General features: G+C 45.2%; 31 non-coding genes across 31 annotated transcripts; all 31 read right to left on the bottom strand.

Moving 5' to 3' along the window:
• Positions 1-43: 43 nt before the first annotated feature.
• On the bottom strand, positions 44-115 carry trnat-cgu (transfer RNA threonine (anticodon CGU)). The gene has a single exon. It is a non-coding gene; the product is annotated as a tRNA-Thr (tRNA).
• Positions 116-662: 547 nt separating this feature from the next.
• On the bottom strand, positions 663-734 carry trnaa-cgc (transfer RNA alanine (anticodon CGC)). The gene has a single exon. It is a non-coding gene; the product is annotated as a tRNA-Ala (tRNA).
• A 610-nt stretch (positions 735-1,344) lies between these two features.
• Positions 1,345-1,416, bottom strand: trnat-cgu (transfer RNA threonine (anticodon CGU)). The gene has a single exon. It is a non-coding gene; the product is annotated as a tRNA-Thr (tRNA).
• A 547-nt stretch (positions 1,417-1,963) lies between these two features.
• trnaa-cgc (transfer RNA alanine (anticodon CGC)) lies at positions 1,964-2,035 on the bottom strand. The gene has a single exon. It is a non-coding gene; the product is annotated as a tRNA-Ala (tRNA).
• A 610-nt stretch (positions 2,036-2,645) lies between these two features.
• trnat-ugu (transfer RNA threonine (anticodon UGU)) lies at positions 2,646-2,717 on the bottom strand. Its single transcript has one exon. It is a non-coding gene; the product is annotated as a tRNA-Thr (tRNA).
• A 547-nt stretch (positions 2,718-3,264) lies between these two features.
• trnaa-cgc (transfer RNA alanine (anticodon CGC)) lies at positions 3,265-3,337 on the bottom strand. The gene has a single exon. It is a non-coding gene; the product is annotated as a tRNA-Ala (tRNA).
• Positions 3,338-3,936: 599 nt separating this feature from the next.
• Positions 3,937-4,008, bottom strand: trnat-cgu (transfer RNA threonine (anticodon CGU)). The gene has a single exon. It is a non-coding gene; the product is annotated as a tRNA-Thr (tRNA).
• A 554-nt stretch (positions 4,009-4,562) lies between these two features.
• Positions 4,563-4,634, bottom strand: trnaa-cgc (transfer RNA alanine (anticodon CGC)). Its single transcript has one exon. It is a non-coding gene; the product is annotated as a tRNA-Ala (tRNA).
• A 610-nt stretch (positions 4,635-5,244) lies between these two features.
• Positions 5,245-5,316, bottom strand: trnat-ugu (transfer RNA threonine (anticodon UGU)). Its single transcript has one exon. It is a non-coding gene; the product is annotated as a tRNA-Thr (tRNA).
• Positions 5,317-5,863: 547 nt separating this feature from the next.
• trnaa-cgc (transfer RNA alanine (anticodon CGC)) lies at positions 5,864-5,935 on the bottom strand. Its single transcript has one exon. It is a non-coding gene; the product is annotated as a tRNA-Ala (tRNA).
• Positions 5,936-6,545: 610 nt separating this feature from the next.
• Positions 6,546-6,617, bottom strand: trnat-cgu (transfer RNA threonine (anticodon CGU)). Its single transcript has one exon. It is a non-coding gene; the product is annotated as a tRNA-Thr (tRNA).
• A 547-nt stretch (positions 6,618-7,164) lies between these two features.
• On the bottom strand, positions 7,165-7,236 carry trnaa-cgc (transfer RNA alanine (anticodon CGC)). The gene has a single exon. It is a non-coding gene; the product is annotated as a tRNA-Ala (tRNA).
• Positions 7,237-7,835: 599 nt separating this feature from the next.
• On the bottom strand, positions 7,836-7,907 carry trnat-cgu (transfer RNA threonine (anticodon CGU)). The gene has a single exon. It is a non-coding gene; the product is annotated as a tRNA-Thr (tRNA).
• Positions 7,908-8,461: 554 nt separating this feature from the next.
• Positions 8,462-8,533, bottom strand: trnaa-cgc (transfer RNA alanine (anticodon CGC)). The gene has a single exon. It is a non-coding gene; the product is annotated as a tRNA-Ala (tRNA).
• Positions 8,534-9,183: 650 nt separating this feature from the next.
• Positions 9,184-9,255, bottom strand: trnat-ugu (transfer RNA threonine (anticodon UGU)). Its single transcript has one exon. It is a non-coding gene; the product is annotated as a tRNA-Thr (tRNA).
• Positions 9,256-9,802: 547 nt separating this feature from the next.
• trnaa-cgc (transfer RNA alanine (anticodon CGC)) lies at positions 9,803-9,874 on the bottom strand. Its single transcript has one exon. It is a non-coding gene; the product is annotated as a tRNA-Ala (tRNA).
• A 650-nt stretch (positions 9,875-10,524) lies between these two features.
• On the bottom strand, positions 10,525-10,596 carry trnat-ugu (transfer RNA threonine (anticodon UGU)). The gene has a single exon. It is a non-coding gene; the product is annotated as a tRNA-Thr (tRNA).
• A 547-nt stretch (positions 10,597-11,143) lies between these two features.
• trnaa-cgc (transfer RNA alanine (anticodon CGC)) lies at positions 11,144-11,215 on the bottom strand. Its single transcript has one exon. It is a non-coding gene; the product is annotated as a tRNA-Ala (tRNA).
• Positions 11,216-11,825: 610 nt separating this feature from the next.
• On the bottom strand, positions 11,826-11,897 carry trnat-cgu (transfer RNA threonine (anticodon CGU)). The gene has a single exon. It is a non-coding gene; the product is annotated as a tRNA-Thr (tRNA).
• Positions 11,898-12,444: 547 nt separating this feature from the next.
• trnaa-cgc (transfer RNA alanine (anticodon CGC)) lies at positions 12,445-12,516 on the bottom strand. The gene has a single exon. It is a non-coding gene; the product is annotated as a tRNA-Ala (tRNA).
• Positions 12,517-13,126: 610 nt separating this feature from the next.
• trnat-cgu (transfer RNA threonine (anticodon CGU)) lies at positions 13,127-13,198 on the bottom strand. Its single transcript has one exon. It is a non-coding gene; the product is annotated as a tRNA-Thr (tRNA).
• A 547-nt stretch (positions 13,199-13,745) lies between these two features.
• On the bottom strand, positions 13,746-13,817 carry trnaa-cgc (transfer RNA alanine (anticodon CGC)). The gene has a single exon. It is a non-coding gene; the product is annotated as a tRNA-Ala (tRNA).
• Positions 13,818-14,416: 599 nt separating this feature from the next.
• Positions 14,417-14,488, bottom strand: trnat-cgu (transfer RNA threonine (anticodon CGU)). Its single transcript has one exon. It is a non-coding gene; the product is annotated as a tRNA-Thr (tRNA).
• A 554-nt stretch (positions 14,489-15,042) lies between these two features.
• On the bottom strand, positions 15,043-15,114 carry trnaa-cgc (transfer RNA alanine (anticodon CGC)). The gene has a single exon. It is a non-coding gene; the product is annotated as a tRNA-Ala (tRNA).
• Positions 15,115-15,724: 610 nt separating this feature from the next.
• trnat-ugu (transfer RNA threonine (anticodon UGU)) lies at positions 15,725-15,796 on the bottom strand. The gene has a single exon. It is a non-coding gene; the product is annotated as a tRNA-Thr (tRNA).
• Positions 15,797-16,343: 547 nt separating this feature from the next.
• On the bottom strand, positions 16,344-16,415 carry trnaa-cgc (transfer RNA alanine (anticodon CGC)). The gene has a single exon. It is a non-coding gene; the product is annotated as a tRNA-Ala (tRNA).
• Positions 16,416-17,025: 610 nt separating this feature from the next.
• Positions 17,026-17,097, bottom strand: trnat-cgu (transfer RNA threonine (anticodon CGU)). The gene has a single exon. It is a non-coding gene; the product is annotated as a tRNA-Thr (tRNA).
• A 547-nt stretch (positions 17,098-17,644) lies between these two features.
• Positions 17,645-17,716, bottom strand: trnaa-cgc (transfer RNA alanine (anticodon CGC)). Its single transcript has one exon. It is a non-coding gene; the product is annotated as a tRNA-Ala (tRNA).
• A 610-nt stretch (positions 17,717-18,326) lies between these two features.
• On the bottom strand, positions 18,327-18,398 carry trnat-cgu (transfer RNA threonine (anticodon CGU)). The gene has a single exon. It is a non-coding gene; the product is annotated as a tRNA-Thr (tRNA).
• Positions 18,399-18,945: 547 nt separating this feature from the next.
• On the bottom strand, positions 18,946-19,017 carry trnaa-cgc (transfer RNA alanine (anticodon CGC)). Its single transcript has one exon. It is a non-coding gene; the product is annotated as a tRNA-Ala (tRNA).
• Positions 19,018-19,627: 610 nt separating this feature from the next.
• On the bottom strand, positions 19,628-19,699 carry trnat-cgu (transfer RNA threonine (anticodon CGU)). Its single transcript has one exon. It is a non-coding gene; the product is annotated as a tRNA-Thr (tRNA).
• Between the last annotated feature and the right edge of the window lie 254 nt (positions 19,700-19,953).

The following is a 19,953-nucleotide window of genomic DNA, read 5'->3' as shown; positions in this document are numbered from 1 at the left end:
GCGGCTCAAAATTTCGAGATTATGGAATTAGGACGGACATACAAGGCATGAACGGGGATCGAACCCGTGGTCTTCGGTTTACGAGACCGACGCCTTACCACTTGGCCATCACGCCTTGGCTACTAAATGACACCTGGATGTTGACCAGACACATAAGTTTCCTTCCAACTTGTGTTGGAAGAGTTTCAAAATGAAAACATCCTTCTGACTCATGAGTAAGTCAATGGATGGTGTTCCAGCAGCATCAGTAGTATCAGCATGAAGTATGACAGCATAAACTTCTGAACAGAACCCCTTTTAGAGGATGATGCTACCTGATTTGAATCGGAAACCGGAAATTTCCACAATGCATGAGTGTAACTGAATGTCAATTCTGCTCTAAGCACTAAGGAACATGCAGAAGCTCTAAAGGTTCTGTACACAGGCAGAGATGCTGGGGATTGCAGGTTTCCAATATGGGTTCTGGCGTGACCTCAAAGAGCCAGCAGCCTGCCAGGGATGATACACAAAAAGCCTGCATGTACTATGGACCTGTGCCTGTCCAGAATGCAGTCCTCAAGCCAGAGTATGCATTCAGTACAGACTTGTACAGAGCTTTTCTAGAGGGCAGTTGTACAAACGTTAGGGCAAATTAGGCTAATCTAACAATTCAGTATATAAGATGGAGATGCTGGGGATTGAACCCAGGACCTTGTACATGCGAAGCACACGCTCTACCACTGAGCTACATCCCCATGTTATTGACTCTTCCTTTATCTTTGGAAGCTGATCGTGCAAAGTCATGGGTGCTAACATTAAAAATAGCTCCAAAAACTTCTGAACAGAATGCCTTCTAGAAGGTGTCGCTACCCAATTTGAACCGGGAACTCGATTTGGACTACACAGGCAATTAATTGAACATAATTTTAGTCTTTTGAATGCTGGTGAAAACTAACGGCAACCATACAACACGTTGAAAATATGCTCACATGGAGCCCTTCATTTTCTGCCTGCAAGCACATGGCACACTTCTTGCCACCAGTCTGCCAAGTCCCAAAGGTAGGGTTCCAGTGTGGGTTCTGGTGTGACCTCAACCGGCCAGCAGTCTGCAAGTGATGCTACACAAAAACATTGCATCTTATAAGGATCTGTGTCTGTCTAGCATGAAGGCTTGTGGCAGTCCTCTAGCTACAGCAAAGCCTTATGTACAGAGTACCCAGAGCCAGCTGGAGGGTTCCAGTGAATGCATTGGATAGACATCTACTAGCCAAAAGTTTGTAAGGAATGTTCCACAAAAAAGTCAGCTACTACGGACCTACTATGCCGCTCAAAATCTCAAGATACCGGGATTAGGACGGACATACAAGGCATGAACGGGGATCTAACCCGTGGTCTTCGGTTTACGAGACCGACGCCTTACCACTTGGCCATCACGCCTTGGCTACAAAATGACACCTGGATGTTGACCAGACACATAAGTTTCCTACCAACTTGTGTTGGAAGAGTTTCAAAATGAAAACATCCTTCTGACTCATGAGTAAGTCAATGGATGGTGTTCCAGCAGCATCAGTAGTATCAGCATGAAGTATGACAGCATAAACTTCTGAACAGAACCCCTTTTAGAGGATGATGCTACCTGATTTGAATCGGAAACCGGAAATTTCCACAATGCATGAGTGTAACTGAATGTCAATTCTGCTCTAAGCACTAAGGAACATGCAGAAGCTCTAAAGGTTCTGTACACAGGCAGAGATGCTGGGGATTGCAGGTTTCCAATATGGGTTCTGGCGTGACCTCAAAGAGCCAGCAGCCTGCCAGGGATGATACACAAAAAGCCTGCATGTACTATGGACCTGTGCCTGTCCAGAACGCAGTCCTCAAGCCAGAGTATGCATTCAGTACAGACTTGTACAGAGCTTTTCTAGAGGGCACTTGTACAAACGTTAGGGCAAATTAGGCTAATCTAACAATTCAGTATATAAGATGGAGATGCTGGGGATTGAACCCAGGACCTTGTACATGCGAAGCACACGCTCTACCACTGAGCTACATCCCCATGTTATTGACTCTTCCTTTATCTTTGGAAGCTGATCGTGCAAAGTCATGGGTGCAAATATTAAAAATAGCTCCAAAAACTTATGAACAGAATGCCTTCTAGAAGGTGTCGCTACCCAATTTGAACCGGGAACTCGATTTGGACTACACAGGCAATTAATTGAACATAATTTTAGTCTTTTGAATGCTGGGGAAAACTAACGGCAACCATACAACACGTTGAAAATATGCTCACATGGAGCCCTTCATTTTCTGCCTGCAAGCACATGGCACACTTCTTGCCACCAGTCTGCCAAGTCCCAAAGGTAGGGTTCCAGTGTGGGTTCTGGTGTGACCTCAACCGGCCAGCAGTCTGCAAGTGATGCTACACAAAAACATTGCATCTTATAAGGATCTGTGTCTGTCTAGCATGAAGGCTTGTGGCAGTCCTCTAGCTACAGCAAAGCCTTATGTACAGAGTACCCAGAGCCAGCTGGAGGGTTCCAGTGAATGCATTGGATAGACATCTACTAGCCAAAAGTTTGTAAGGAATGTTCCACAAAAAAGTCAGCTACTACGGACCTACTATGCCGCTCAAAATCTCGAGATTCCGGAATTAGGACGGACATACAAGGCATGAACGGGGATCGAACCCGTGGTCTTCGGTTTACAAGACCGACGCCTTACCACTTGGCCATCACACCTTGGCCACAAAATGACACCTGGATGTTGACCAGACACATAAGTTTCCTACCAACTTGTGTTGGAAGAGTTTCAAAATGAAAACATCCTTCTGACTCATGAGTAAGTCAATGGATTCTGTTCCAGCAGCATCAGTAGTATCAGCATGAAGTATGACAGCATAAACTTCTGAACAGAACCCCTTTTAGAGGATGATGCTACCTGATTTGAATCGGAAACTGGAAATTTCGACAATGCATGAGTGTAACTGAATGTCAATTCTGCTCTAAGCACTAAGGAACATGCAGAAGCTCTAAAGGTTCTGTACACAGGCAGATATGCTGGGGATTGCAGGTTTCCAATATGGGTTCTGGCGTGACCTCAAAGAGCCAGCAGCCTGCCAGGGATGATACACAAAAAGCCTGCATGTACTACGAACCTGTGCCTGTCCAGAATGCAGTCCTCAAGCCAGAGTATGCATTCAGTACAGACTTGTACAGAGCATTTCTAGAGGGCAGTTGTACAAACGTTAGGGCAAATTAGGCTAATCTAACAATTCAGTATATAAGATGGAGATGCTGGGGAGTTGAACCCAGGACCTTGTACATGCGAAGCACACGCTCTACCACTGAGCTACATCCCCATGTTATTGACTCTTCCTTTATCTTTGGAAGCTGATCGTGCAAAGTCATGGGTGCTAACATTAAAAATAGCTCCAAAAACTTCTGAACAGAATGCCTTCTAGAAGGTGTCGCTACCCAATTTGAACCGGGAACTCGATTTGGACTACACAGGCAATTAATTGAACATAATTTTAGTCTTTTGAATGCTGGTGAAAACTAACGGCAACCATACAACACGTTGAAAATATGCTCACATGGAGCCCTTCATTTTCTGCCTGCAAGCACATGGCACACTTCTTGCCACCAGTCTGCCAAGTCCCAAAGGTAGGGTTCCAGTGTGGGTTCTGGTGTGACCTCAACCGGCCAGCAGTCTGCAAGTGATGCTACACAAAAACATTGCATCTTATAAGGATCTGTGTCTGTCTAGCATGAAGGCTTGTGGCAGTCCACTAGCTACAGCAAAGCCTTATGTACAGAGTACCCTGAGCCAGCTGGAGGGTTCCAGTGAATGCATTGGATAGACATCTACTAGCCAAAAGTTTGTAAGGAATGCTCCACAAAAAAGTCAGCTACTACACCGCTGAAAATATCGAGATTCCGGAATTAGGACGGACATACAAGGCATGAACGTGGATCGAACCCGTGGTGTTCGGTTTACGAGACCGACGCCTTACCACTTGGCCATCACGCCTTGGCTACTAAATGACACCTGGATGTTGACCAGACACATAAGTTTCCTTCCAACTTGTGTTGGAAGAGTTTCAAAATGAAAACATCCTTCTGACTCATGAGTAAGTCAATGGATGGTGTTCCAGCAGCATCAGTAGTATCAGCATGAAGTATGACAGCATAAACTTCTGAACAGAACCCCTTTTAGAGGATGATGCTACCTGATTTGAATCGGAAACCGGAAATTTCCACAATGCATGAGTGTAACTGAATGTCAATTCTGCTCTAAGCACTAAGGAACATGCAGAAGCTCTAAGCTCTAAAGGTTCTGTACACAGGCAGAGATGCTGGGGATTGCAGGTTTCCAATATGGGTTCTGGCGTGACCTCAAAGAGCCAGCAGCCTGCCAGGGATGATACACAAAAAGCCTGCATGTACTATGGACCTGTGCCTGTCCAGAATGCAGTCCTCAAGCCAGAGTATGCATTCAGTACAGACTTGTACAGAGCTTTTCTAGAGGGCACTTGTACAAACGTTAGGGCAAATTAGGCTAATCTAACAATTCAGTATATAAGATGGAGATGCTGGGGATTGAACCCAGGACCTTGTACATGCGAAGCACACGCTCTACCACTGAGCTACAACCCCATGTTATTGACTCTTCCTTTATCTTTGGAAGCTGATCGTGCAAAGTCATGGGTGCTAACATTAAAAATAGCTCCAAAAACTTCTGAACAGAATGCCTTCTAGAAGGTGTCGCTACCCAATTTGAACCGGGAACTCGATTTGGACTACACAGGCAATTAATTGAACATAATTTTAGTCTTTTGAATGCTGGGGAAAACTAACGGCAACCATACAACACGTTGAAAATATGCTCACATGGAGCCCTTCATTTTCTGCCTGCAAGCACATGGCACACTTCTTGCCACCAGTCTGCCAAGTCCCAAAGGTAGGGTTCCAGTGTGGGTTCTGGTGTGACCTCAACCGGCCAGCAGTCTGCAAGTGATGCTACACAAAAACATTGCATCTTATAAGGATCTGTGTCTGTCTAGCATGAAGGCTTGTGGCAGTCCTCTAGCTACAGCAAAGCCTTATGTACAGAGTACCCAGAGCCAGCTGGAGGGTTCCAGTGAATGCATTGGATAGACATCTACTAGCCAAAAGTTTGTAAGGAATGTTCCACAAAAAAGTCAGCTACTACGGACCTACTATGCCGCTCAAAATCTCGAGATTCCGGAAATAGGACAGACATACAAGGCATGAACTGGGATCGAACCCGTGGTCTTCGGTTTACAAGACCGACGCCTTACCACTTGGCCATCACACCTTGGCTACAAAATGACACCTGGATGTTGACCAGACACATAAGTTTCCTACCAACTTGTGTTGGAAGAGTTTCAAAATGAAAACATCCTTCTGACTCATGAGTAAGTCAATGGATTCTGTTCCAGCAGCATCAGTAGTATCAGCATGAAGTATGACAGCATAAACTTCTGAACAGAACCCCTTTTAGAGGATGATGCTACCTGATTTGAATCGGAAACTGGAAATTTCGACAATGCATGAGTGTAACTGAATGTCAATTCTGCTCTAAGCACTAAGGAACATGCAGAAGCTCTAAAGTTTCTGTACACAGGCAGATATGCTGGGGATTGCAGGTTTCCAATATGGGTTCTGGCGTGACCTCAAAGAGCCAGCAGCCTGCCAGGGATGATACACAAAAAGCCTGCATGTACTATGGACCTGTGCCTGTCCAGAATGCAGTCCTCAAGCCAGAGTATGCATTCAGTACAGACTTGTACAGAGCTTTTCTAGAGGGCAGATGTACAAACGTTAGGGCAAATTAGGCTAATCTAACAATTCAGTATATAAGATGGAGATGCTGGGGATTGAACCCAGGACCTTGTACATGCGAAGCACACGCTCTACCACTGAGCTACATCCCCATGTTATTGACTCTTCCTTTATCTTTGGAAGCTGATCGTGCAAAGTCATGGGTGCTAACATTAAAAATAGCTCCAAAAACTTCTGAACAGAATGCCTTCTAGAAGGTGTCGCTACCCAATTTGAACCGGGAACTCGATTTGGACTACACAGGCAATTAATTGAACATAATTTTAGTCTTTTGAATGCTGGTGAAAACTAACGGCAACCATACAACACGTTGAAAATATGCTCACATGGAGCCCTTCATTTTCTGCCTGCAAGCACATGGCACACTTCTTGCCACCAGTCTGCCAAGTCCCAAAGGTAGGGTTCCAGTGTGGGTTCTGGTGTGACCTCAACCGGCCAGCAGTCTGCAAGTGATGCTACACAAAAACATTGCATCTTATAAGGATCTGTGTCTGTCTAGCATGAAGGCTTGTGGCAGTCCTCTAGCTACAGCAAAGCCTTATGTACAGAGTACCCTGAGCCAGCTGGAGGGTTCCAGTGAATGCATTGGATAGACATCTACTAGCCAAAAGTTTGTAAGGAATGCTCCACAAAAAAGTCAGCTACTACGGACCTACTATGCCGCTCAAAATTTCGAGATTATGGAATTAGGACGGACATACAAGGCATGAACGGGGATCGAACCCGTGGTCTTCGGTTTACGAGACCGACGCCTTACCACTTGGCCATCACGCCTTGGCTACAAAATGACACCTGGATGTTGACCAGACACATAAGTTTCCTACCAACTTGTGTTGGAAGAGTTTCAAAATGAAAACATCCTTCTGACTCATGAGTAAGTCAATGGATGGTGTTCCAGCAGCATCAGTAGTATCAGCATGAAGTATGACAGCATAAACTTCTGAACAGAACCCCTTTTAGAGGATGATGCTACCTGATTTGAATCGGAAACCGGAAATTTCCACAATGCATGAGTGTAACTGAATGTCAATTCTGCTCTAAGCACTAAGGAACATGCAGAAGCTCTAAAGGTTCTGTACACAGGCAGAGATGCTGGGGATTGCAGGTTTCCAATATGGGTTCTGGCGTGACCTCAAAGAGCCAGCAGCCTGCCAGGGATGATACACAAAAAGCCTGCATGTACTATGGACCTGTGCCTGTCCAGAATGCAGTCCTCAAGCCAGAGTATGCATTCAGTACAGACTTGTACAGAGCTTTTCTAGAGGGCAGTTGTACAAACGTTAGGGCAAATTAGGCTAATCTAACAATTCAGTATATAAGATGGAGATGCTGGGGATTGAACCCAGGACCTTGTACATGCGAAGCACACGCTCTACCACTGAGCTACATCCCCATGTTATTGACTCTTCCTTTATCTTTGGAAGCTGATCGTGCAAAGTCATGGGTGCTAACATTAAAAATAGCTCCAAAAACTTCTGAACAGAATGCCTTCTAGAAGGTGTCGCTACCCAATTTGAACCGGGAACTCGATTTGGACTACACAGGCAATTAATTGAACATAATTTTAGTCTTTTGAATGCTGGTGAAAACTAACGGCAACCATACAACACGTTGAAAATATGCTCACATGGAGCCCTTCATTTTCTGCCTGCAAGCACATGGCACACTTCTTGCCACCAGTCTGCCAAGTCCCAAAGGTAGGGTTCCAGTGTGGGTTCTGGTGTGACCTCAACCGGCCAGCAGTCTGCAAGTGATGCTACACAAAAACATTGCATCTTATAAGGATCTGTGTCTGTCTAGCATGAAGGCTTGTGGCAGTCCTCTAGCTACAGCAAAGCCTTATGTACAGAGTACCCAGAGCCAGCTGGAGGGTTCCAGTGAATGCATTGGATAGACATCTACTAGCCAAAAGTTTGTAAGGAATGCTCCACAAAAAAGTCAGCTACTACACCGCTGAAAATATCGAGATTCCGGAATTAGGACGGACATACAAGGCATGAACGTGGATCGAACCCGTGGTGTTCGGTTTACGAGACCGACGCCTTACCACTTGGCCATCACGCCTTGGCTACTAAATGACACCTGGATGTTGACCAGACACATAAGTTTCCTTCCAACTTGTGTTGGAAGAGTTTCAAAATGAAAACATCCTTCTGACTCATGAGTAAGTCAATGGATGGTGTTCCAGCAGCATCAGTAGTATCAGCATGAAGTATGACAGCATAAACTTCTGAACAGAACCCCTTTTAGAGGATGATGCTACCTGATTTGAAATGGAAACCGGAAATTTCGACAATGCATGAGTGTAACTGAATGTCAATTCTGCTCTAAGCACTAAGGAACATGCAGAAGCTCTAAGCTCTAAAGGTTCTGTACACAGGCAGAGATGCTGGGGATTGCAGGTTTCCAATATGGGTTCTGGCGTGACCTCAAAGAGCCAGCAGCCTGCCAGGGATGATACACAAAAAGCCTGCATGTACTATGGACCTGTGCCTGTCCAGAATGCAGTCCTCAAGCCAGAGTATGCATTCAGTACAGACTTGTACAGAGCTTTTCTAGAGGGCACTTGTACAAACGTTAGGGCAAATTAGGCTAATCTAACAATTCAGTATATAAGATGGAGATGCTGGGGATTGAACCCAGGACCTTGTACATGCGAAGCACACGCTCTACCACTGAGCTACATCCCCATGTTATTGACTCTTCCTTTATCTTTGGAAGCTGATCGTGCAAAGTCATGGGTGCTAACATTAAAAATAGCTCCAAAAACTTCTGAACAGAATGCCTTCTAGAAGGTGTCGCTACCCAATTTGAACCGGGAACTCGATTTGGACTACACAGGCAATTAATTGAACATAATTTTAGTCTTTTGAATGCTGGGGAAAACTAACGGCAACCATACAACACGTTGAAAATATGCTCACATGGAGCCCTTCATTTTCTGCCTGCAAGCACATGGCACACTTCTTGCCACCAGTCTGCCAAGTCCCAAAGGTAGGGTTCCAGTGTGGGTTCTGGTGTGACCTCAACCGGCCAGCAGTCTGCAAGTGATGCTACACAAAAACATTGCATCTTATAAGGATCTGTGTCTGTCTAGCATGAAGGCTTGTGGCAGTCCTCTAGCTACAGCAAAGCCTTATGTACAGAGTACCCAGAGCCAGCTGGAGGGTTCCAGTGAATGCATTGGATAGACATCTACTAGCCAAAGGTTTGTAAGGAATGTTCCACAAAAAAGTCAGCTACTACGGACCTACTATGCCGCTCAAAATCTCGAGATTCCGGAATTAGGACGGACATACAAGGCATGAACGGGGATCGAACCCGTGGTCTTCGGTTTACAAGGCATGAACGGGGATCGAACCCGTGGTCTTCGGTTTACAAGACCGACGCCTTACCACTTGGCCATCACACCTTGGCTACAAAATGACACCTGGATGTTGACCAGACACATAAGTTTCCTACCAACTTGTGTTGGAAGAGTTTCAAAATGAAAACATCCTTCTGACTCATGAGTAAGTCAATGGATTCTGTTCCAGCAGCATCAGTAGTATCAGCATGAAGTATGACAGCATAAACTTCTGAACAGAACCCCTTTTAGAGGATGATGCTACCTGATTTGAATCGGAAACTGGAAATTTCGACAATGCATGAGTGTAACTGAATGTCAATTCTGCTCTAAGCACTAAGGAACATGCAGAAGCTCTAAAGTTTCTGTACACAGGCAGATATGCTGGGGATTGCAGGTTTCCAATATGGGTTCTGGCGTGACCTCAAAGAGCCAGCAGCCTGCCAGGGATGATACACAAAAAGCCTGCATGTACTATGGACCTGTGCCTGTCCAGAATGCAGTCCTCAAGCCAGAGTATGCATTCAGTACAGACTTGTACAGAGCTTTTCTAGAGGGCACTTGTACAAACGTTAGGGCAAATTAGGCTAATCTAACAATTCAGTATATAAGATGGAGATGCTGGGGATTGAACCCAGGACCTTGTACATGCGAAGCACACGCTCTACCACTGAGCTACATCCCCATGTTATTGACTCTTCCTTTATCTTTGGAAGCTGATCGTGCAAAGTCATGGGTGCTAACATTAAAAATAGCTCCAAAAACTTCTGAACAGAATGCCTTCTAGAAGGTGTCGCTACCCAATTTGAACCGGGAACTCGATTTGGACTACACAGGCAATTAATTGAACATAATTTTAGTCTTTTGAATGCTGGGGAAAACTAACGGCAACCATACAACACGTTGAAAATATGCTCACATGGAGCCCTTCATTTTCTGCCTGCAAGCACATGGCACACTTCTTGCCACCAGTCTGCCAAGTCCCAAAGGTAGGGTTCCAGTGTGGGTTCTGGTGTGACCTCAACCGGCCAGCAGTCTGCAAGTGATGCTACACAAAAACATTGCATCTTATAAGGATCTGTGTCTGTCTAGCATGAAGGCTTGTGGCAGTCCTCTAGCTACAGCAAAGCCTTATGTACAGAGTACCCAGAGCCAGCTGGAGGGTTCCAGTGAATGCATTGGATAGACATCTACTAGCCAAAGGTTTGTAAGGAATGTTCCACAAAAAAGTCAGCTACTACGGACCTACTATGCCGCTCAAAATCTCGAGATTCCGGAATTAGGACGGACATACAAGGCATGAACGGGGATCGAACCCGTGGTCTTCGGTTTACAAGGCATGAACGGGGATCGAACCCGTGGTCTTCGGTTTACAAGACCGACGCCTTACCACCTGGCCATCACACCTTGGCTACAAAATGACACCTGGATGTTGACCAGACACATAAGTTTCCTACCAACTTGTGTTGGAAGAGTTTCAAAATGAAAACATCCTTCTGACTCATGAGTAAGTCAATGGATTCTGTTCCAGCAGCATCAGTAGTATCAGCATGAAGTATGACAGCATAAACTTCTGAACAGAACCCCTTTTAGAGGATGATGCTACCTGATTTGAATCGGAAACTGGAAATTTCGACAATGCATGAGTGTAACTGAATGTCAATTCTGCTCTAAGCACTAAGGAACATGCAGAAGCTCTAAAGTTTCTGTACACAGGCAGATATGCTGGGGATTGCAGGTTTCCAATATGGGTTCTGGCGTGACCTCAAAGAGCCAGCAGCCTGCCAGGGATGATACACAAAAAGCCTGCATGTACTATGGACCTGTGCCTGTCCAGAATGCAGTCCTCAAGCCAGAGTATGCATTCAGTACAGACTTGTACAGAGCTTTTCTAGAGGGCACTTGTACAAACGTTAGGGCAAATTAGGCTAATCTAACAATTCAGTATATAAGATGGAGATGCTGGGGATTGAACCCAGGACCTTGTACATGCGAAGCACACGCTCTACCACTGAGCTACATCCCCATGTTATTGACTCTTCCTTTATCTTTGGAAGCTGATCGTGCAAAGTCATGGGTGCTAACATTAAAAATAGGTCCAAAAACTTCTGAACAGAATGCCTTCTAGAAGGTGTCGCTACCCAATTTGAACCGGGAACTCGATTTGGACTACACAGGCAATTAATTGAACATAATTTTCGTCTTTTGAATGCTGGGGAAAACTAACGGCAACCATACAACACGTTGAAAATATGCTCACATGGAGCCCTTCATTTTCTGCCTGCAAGCACATGGCACACTTCTTGCCACCAGTCTGCCAAGTCCCAAAGGTAGGGTTCCAGTGTGGGTTCTGGTGTGACCTCAACCGGCCAGCAGTCTGCAAGTGATGCTACACAAAAACATTGCATCTTATAAGGATCTGTGTCTGTCTAGCATGAAGGCTTGTGGCAGTCCTCTAGCTACAGCAAAGCCTTATGTACAGAGTACCCAGAGCCAGCTGGAGGGTTCCAGTGAATGCATTGGATAGACATCTACTAGCCAAAGGTTTGTAAGGAATGTTCCACAAAAAAGTCAGCTACTACGGACCTACTATGCCGCTCAAAATCTCGAGATTCCGGAATTAGGACGGACATACAAGGCATGAACGGGGATCGAACCCGTGGTCTTCGGTTTACGAGACCGACGCCTTACCACTTGGCCATCACGCCTTGGCTGCAAAATGACACCTGGATGTTGACCAGACACATAAGTTTCCTACCAACTTGTGTTGGAAGAGTTTCAAAATGAAAACATCCTTCTGACTCATGAGTAAGTCAATGGATGGTGTTCCAGCAGCATCAGTAGTATCAGCATGAAGTATGACAGCATAAACTTCTGAACAGAACCCCTTTTAGAGGATGATGCTACCTGATTTGAATCGGAAACCGGAAATTTCCACAATGCATGAGTGTAACTGAATGTCAATTCTGCTCTAAGCACTAAGGAACATGCAGAAGCTCTAAAGGTTCTGTACACAGGCAGATATGCTGGGGATTGCAGGTTTCCAATATGGGTTCTGGCGTGACCTCAAAGAGCCAGCAGCCTGCCAGGGATGATACACAAAAAGCCTGCATGTACTATGGACCTGTGCCTGTCCAGAATGCAGTCCTCAAGCCAGAGTATGCATTCAGTACAGACTTGTACAGAGCTTTTCTAGAGGGCACTTGTACAAACGTTAGGGCAAATTAGGCTAATCTAACAATTCAGTATATAAGATGGAGATGCTGGGGATTGAACCCAGGACCTTGTACATGCGAAGCACACGCTCTACCACTGAGCTACATCCCCATGTTATTGACTCTTCCTTTATCTTTGGAAGCTGATCGTGCAAAGTCATGGGTGCTAACATTAAAAATAGGTCCAAAAACTTCTGAACAGAATGCCTTCTAGAAGGTGTCGCTACCCAATTTGAACCGGGAACTCGATTTGGACTACACAGGCAATTAATTGAACATAATTTTCGTCTTTTGAATGCTGGGGAAAACTAACGGCAACCATACAACACGTTGAAAATATGCTCACATGGAGCCCTTCATTTTCTGCCTGCAAGCACATGGCACACTTCTTGCCACCAGTCTGCCAAGTCCCAAAGGTAGGGTTCCAGTGTGGGTTCTGGTGTGACCTCAACCGGCCAGCAGTCTGCAAGTGATGCTACACAAAAACATTGCATCTTATAAGGATCTGTGTCTGTCTAGCATGAAGGCTTGTGGCAGTCCTCTAGCTACAGCAAAGCCTTATGTACAGAGTACCCAGAGCCAGCTGGAGGGTTCCAGTGAATGCATTGGATAGACATCTACTAGCCAAAGGTTTGTAAGGAATGTTCCACAAAAAAGTCAGCTACTACGGACCTACTATGCCGCTCAAAATCTCGAGATTCCGGAATTAGGACGGACATACAAGGCATGAACGGGGATCGAACCCGTGGTCTTCGGTTTACGAGACCGACGCCTTACCACTTGGCCATCACGCCTTGGCTGCAAAATGACACCTGGATGTTGACCAGACACATAAGTTTCCTACCAACTTGTGTTGGAAGAGTTTCAAAATGAAAACATCCTTCTGACTCATGAGTAAGTCAATGGATGGTGTTCCAGCAGCATCAGTAGTATCAGCATGAAGTATGACAGCATAAACTTCTGAACAGAACCCCTTTTAGAGGATGATGCTACCTGATTTGAATCGGAAACCGGAAATTTCCACAATGCATGAGTGTAACTGAATGTCAATTCTGCTCTAAGCACTAAGGAACATGCAGAAGCTCTAAAGGTTCTGTACACAGGCAGAGATGCTGGGGATTGCAGGTTTCCAATATGGGTTCTGGCGTGACCTCAAAGAGCCAGCAGCCGGCCAGGGATGATACACAAAAAGCCTGCATGTACTATGAACCTGTGCCTGTCCAGAATGCAGTCCTCAAGCCAGAGTATGCATTCAGTACAGACTTGTACAGAGCATTTCTAGAGGGCAGTTGTACAAACGTTAGGGCAAATTAGGCTATTCTAACAATTCAGTATATAAGATGGAGCTGCTGGGGATTGAACCCAGGACCTTGTACATGCGAAGCACACACTTTACCACTGAGCTACATCCCCATGTTATTTACTCTTCCTTTATCTTTGGAAGCTGATCGTGCAAAGTCATGGGTGCTAACATTAAAAATAGGTCCAAAAACTTCTGAACAGAATGCCTTCTAGAAGGTGTCGCTACCCAATTTGAACCGGGAACTCGATTTGGACTACACAGGCAATTAATTGAACATAATTTTAGTCTTTTGAATGCTGGTGAAAACTAACGGCAACCATACAACACGTTGAAAATATGCTCACATGGAGCCCTTCATTTTCTGCCTGCAAGCACATGGCACACTTCTTGCCACCAGTCTGCCAAGTCCCAAAGGTAGGGTTCCAGTGTGGGTTCTGGTGTGACCTCAACCGGCCAGCAGTCTGCAAGTGATGCTACACAAAAACATTGCATCTTATAAGGATCTGTGTCTGTCTAGCATGAAGGCTTGTGGCAGTCCACTAGCTACAGCAAAGCCTTATGTACAGAGTACCCTGAGCCAGCTGGAGGGTTCCAGTGAATGCATTGGATAGACATCTACTAGCCAAAAGTTTGTAAGGAATGCTCCACAAAAAAGTCAGCTACTACACCGCTGAAAATATCGAGATTCCGGAATTAGGACGGACATACAAGGCATGAACGTGGATCGAACCCGTGGTGTTCGGTTTACGAGACCGACGCCTTACCACTTGGCCATCACGCCTTGGCTACTAAATGACACCTGGATGTTGACCAGACACATAAGTTTCCTTCCAACTTGTGTTGGAAGAGTTTCAAAATGAAAACATCCTTCTGACTCATGAGTAAGTCAATGGATGGTGTTCCAGCAGCATCAGTAGTATCAGCATGAAGTATGACAGCATAAACTTCTGAACAGAACCCCTTTTAGAGGATGATGCTACCTGATTTGAATCGGAAACCGGAAATTTCCACAATGCATGAGTGTAACTGAATGTCAATTCTGCTCTAAGCACTAAGGAACATGCAGAAGCTCTAAGCTCTAAAGGTTCTGTACACAGGCAGAGATGCTGGGGATTGCAGGTTTCCAATATGGGTTCTGGCGTGACCTCAAAGAGCCAGCAGCCTGCCAGGGATGATACACAAAAAGCCTGCATGTACTATGGACCTGTGCCTGTCCAGAATGCAGTCCTCAAGCCAGAGTATGCATTCAGTACAGACTTGTACAGAGCTTTTCTAGAGGGCACTTGTACAAACGTTAGGGCAAATTAGGCTAATCTAACAATTCAGTATATAAGATGGAGATGCTGGGGATTGAACCCAGGACCTTGTACATGCGAAGCACACGCTCTACCACTGAGCTACAACCCCATGTTATTGACTCTTCCTTTATCTTTGGAAGCTGATCGTGCAAAGTCATGGGTGCTAACATTAAAAATAGCTCCAAAAACTTCTGAACAGAATGCCTTCTAGAAGGTGTCGCTACCCAATTTGAACCGGGAACTCGATTTGGACTACACAGGCAATTAATTGAACATAATTTTAGTCTTTTGAATGCTGGGGAAAACTAACGGCAACCATACAACACGTTGAAAATATGCTCACATGGAGCCCTTCATTTTCTGCCTGCAAGCACATGGCACACTTCTTGCCACCAGTCTGCCAAGTCCCAAAGGTAGGGTTCCAGTGTGGGTTCTGGTGTGACCTCAACCGGCCAGCAGTCTGCAAGTGATGCTACACAAAAACATTGCATCTTATAAGGATCTGTGTCTGTCTAGCATGAAGGCTTGTGGCAGTCCTCTAGCTACAGCAAAGCCTTATGTACAGAGTACCCAGAGCCAGCTGGAGGGTTCCAGTGAATGCATTGGATAGACATCTACTAGCCAAAAGTTTGTAAGGAATGTTCCACAAAAAAGTCAGCTACTACGGACCTACTATGCCGCTCAAAATCTCGAGATTCCGGAAATAGGACAGACATACAAGGCATGAACTGGGATCGAACCCGTGGTCTTCGGTTTACAAGACCGACGCCTTACCACTTGGCCATCACACCTTGGCTACAAAATGACACCTGGATGTTGACCAGACACATAAGTTTCCTACCAACTTGTGTTGGAAGAGTTTCAAAATGAAAACATCCTTCTGACTCATGAGTAAGTCAATGGATTCTGTTCCAGCAGCATCAGTAGTATCAGCATGAAGTATGACAGCATAAACTTCTGAACAGAACCCCTTTTAGAGGATGATGCTACCTGATTTGAATCGGAAACTGGAAATTTCGACAATGCATGAGTGTAACTGAATGTCAATTCTGCTCTAAGCACTAAGGAACATGCAGAAGCTCTAAAGTTTCTGTACACAGGCAGATATGCTGGGGATTGCAGGTTTCCAATATGGGTTCTGGCGTGACCTCAAAGAGCCAGCAGCCTGCCAGGGATGATACACAAAAAGCCTGCATGTACTATGGACCTGTGCCTGTCCAGAATGCAGTCCTCAAGCCAGAGTATGCATTCAGTACAGACTTGTACAGAGCTTTTCTAGAGGGCAGATGTACAAACGTTAGGGCAAATTAGGCTAATCTAACAATTCAGTATATAAGATGGAGATGCTGGGGATTGAACCCAGGACCTTGTACATGCGAAGCACACGCTCTACCACTGAGCTACATCCCCATGTTATTGACTCTTCCTTTATCTTTGGAAGCTGATCGTGCAAAGTCATGGGTGCTAACATTAAAAATAGGTCCAAAAACTTCTGAACAGAATGCCTTCTAGAAGGTGTCGCTACCCAATTTGAACCGGGAACTCGATTTGGACTACACAGGCAATTAATTGAACATAATTTTAGAGTTTTGAATGCTGGTGAAAACTAACGGCAACCATACAACACGTTGAAAATATGCTCACATGGAGCCCTTCATTTTCTGCCTGCAAGCACATGGCACACTTCTTGCCACCAGTCTGCCAAGTCCCAAAGGTAGGGTTCCAGTGTGGGTTCTGGTGTGACCTCAACCGGCCAGCAGTCTGCAAGTGATGCTACACAAAAACATTGCATCTTATAAGGATCTGTGTCTGTCTAGCATGAAGGCTTGTGGCAGTCCTCTAGCTACAGCAAAGCCTTATGTACAGAGTACCCAGAGCCAGCTGGAGGGTTCCAGTGAATGCATTGGATAGACATCTACTAGCCAAAAGTTTGTAAGGAATGTTCCACAAAAAAGTCAGCTACTACGGACCTACTATGCCGCTGAAAATATCGAGATTCCGGAATTAGGACGGACATACAAGGCATGAACGTGGATCGAACCCGTGGTGTTCGGTTTACGAGACCGACGCCTTACCACTTGGCCATCACGCCTTGGCTACAAAATGACACCTGGATGTTGACCAGATACATAAGTTTCCTACCAACTTGTGTTGGAAGAGTTTCAAAATGAAAACATCCTTCTGACTCATGAGTAAGTCAATGGATGGTGTTCCAGCAGCATCAGTAGTATCAGCATGAAGTATGACAGCATAAACTTCTGAACAGAACCCCTTTTAGAGGATGATGCTACCTGATTTGAATCGGAAACTGGAAATTTCGACAATGCATGAGTGTAACTGAATGTCAATTCTGCTCTAAACACTAAGGAACATGCAGAAGCTCTAAAGGTTCTGTACACAGGCAGATATGCTGGGGATTGCAGGTTTCCAATATGGGTTCTGGCGTGACCTCAAAGAGCCAGCAGCCGGCCAGGGATGATACACAAAAAGCCTGCATGTACTATGAACCTGTGCCTGTCCAGAATGCAGTCCTCAAGCCAGAGTATGCATTCAGTACAGACTTGTACAGAGCATTTCTAGAGGGCAGTTGTACAAACGTTAGGGCAAATTAGGCTATTCTAACAATTCAGTATATAAGATGGAGCTGCTGGGGATTGAACCCAGGACCTTGTACATGCGAAGCAAACACTTTACCACTGAGCTACATCCCCATGTTATTTACTCTTCCTTTATCTTTGGAAGCTGATCGTGCAAAGTCATGGGTGCTAACATTAAAAATAGGTCCAAAAACTTCTGAACAGAATGCCTTCTAGAAGGTGTCGCTACCCAATTTGAACCGGGAACTCGATTTGGACTACACAGGCAATTAATTGAACATAATTTTAGTCTTTTGAATGCTGGTGAAAACTAACGGCAACCATACAACACGTTGAAAATATGCTCACATGGAGCCCTTCATTTTCTGCCTGCAAGCACATGGCACACTTCTTGCCACCAGTCTGCCAAGTCCCAAAGGTAGGGTTCCAGTGTGGGTTCTGGTGTGACCTCAACCGGCCAGCAGTCTGCAAGTGATGCTACACAAAAACATTGCATCTTATAAGGATCTGTGTCTGTCTAGCATGAAGGCTTGTGGCAGTCCTCTAGCTACAGCAAAGCCTTATGTACAGAGTACCCAGAGCCAGCTGGAGGGTTCCAGTGAATGCATTGGATAGACATCTACTAGCCAAAAGTTTGTAAGGAATGTTCCACAAAAAAGTCAGCTACTACGGACCTACTATGCCGCTCAAAATCTCAAGATACCGGGATTAGGACAGACATACAAGGCATGAACGGGGATCGAACCCATGGTCTTCGGTTTACGAGACCGACGCCTTACCACTTGGCCATCACGCCTTGGCTACAAAATGACACCTGGATGTTGACCAGACACATAAGTTTCCTACCAACTTGTGTTGGAAGAGTTTCAAAATGAAAACATCCTTCTGACTCATGAGTAAGTCAATGGATGGTGTTCCAGCAGCATCAGTAGTATCAGCATGAAGTATGACAGCATAAACTTCTGAACAGAACCCCTTTTAGAGGATGATGCTACCTGATTTGAATCGGAAACTGGAAATTTCGACAATGCATGAGTGTAACTGAATGTCAATTCTGCTCTAAGCACTAAGGAACATGCAGAAGCTCTAAAGTTTCTGTACACAGGCAGATATGCTGGGGATTGCAGGTTTCCAATATGGGTTCTGGCGTGACCTCAAAGAGCCAGCAGCCTGCCAGGGATGATACACAAAAAGCCTGCATGTACTATGGACCTGTGCCTGTCCAGAATGCAGTCCTCAAGCCAGAGTATGCATTCAGTACAGACTTGTACAGAGCTTTTCTAGAGGGCAGATGTACAAACGTTAGGGCAAATTAGGCTAATCTAACAATTCAGTATATAAGATGGAGATGCTGGGGATTGAACCCAGGACCTTGTACATGCGAAGCACACGCTCTACCACTGAGCTACATCCCCATGTTATTGACTCTTCCTTTATCTTTGGAAGCTGATCGTGCAAAGTCATGGGTGCTAACATTAAAAATAGCTCCAAAAACTTCTGAACAGAATGCCTTCTAGAAGGTGTCGCTACCCAATTTGAACCGGGAACTCGATTTGGACTACACAGGCAATTAATTGAACATAATTTTAGAGTTTTGAATGCTGGTGAAAACTAACGGCAACCATACAACACGTTGAAAATATGCTCACATGGAGCCCTTCATTTTCTGCCTGCAAGCACATGGCACACTTCTTGCCACCAGTCTGCCAAGTCCCAAAGGTAGGGTTCCAGTGTGGGTTCTGGTGTGACCTCAACCGGCCAGCAGTCTGCAAGTGATGCTACACAAAAACATTGCATCTTATAAGGATCTGTGTCTGTCTAGCATGAAGGCTTGTGGCAGTCCTCTAGCTACAGCAAAGCCTTATGTACAGAGTACCCAGAGCCAGCTGGAGGGTTCCAGTGAATGCATTGGATAGACATCTACTAGCCAAAAGTTTGTAAGGAATGTTCCACAAAAAAGTCAGCTACTACGGACCTACTATGCCGCTGAAAATATCGAGATTCCGGAATTAGGACGGACATACAAGGCATGAACGTGGATCGAACCCGTGGTGTTCGGTTTACGAGACCGACGCCTTACCACTTGGCCATCACGCCTTGGCTACAAAATGACACCTGGATGTTGACCAGATACATAAGTTTCCTACCAACTTGTGTTGGAAGAGTTTCAAAATGAAAACATCCTTCTGACTCATGAGTAAGTCAATGGATGGTGTTCCAGCAGCATCAGTAGTATCAGCATGAAGTATGACAGCATAAACTTCTGAACAGAACCCCTTTTAGAGGATGATGCTACCTGATTTGAATCGGAAACTGGAAATTTCGACAATGCATGAGTGTAACTGAATGTC

This window comes from Brachyhypopomus gauderio, unplaced genomic scaffold, assembly GCF_052324685.1.
Source record: "Brachyhypopomus gauderio isolate BG-103 unplaced genomic scaffold, BGAUD_0.2 sc65, whole genome shotgun sequence".
NCBI lineage: Eukaryota > Metazoa > Chordata > Actinopteri > Gymnotiformes > Hypopomidae > Brachyhypopomus > Brachyhypopomus gauderio.
Note: the sequence above shows the minus strand (reverse complement) of the source record. Positions and strands in the feature narration are given on the sequence as shown.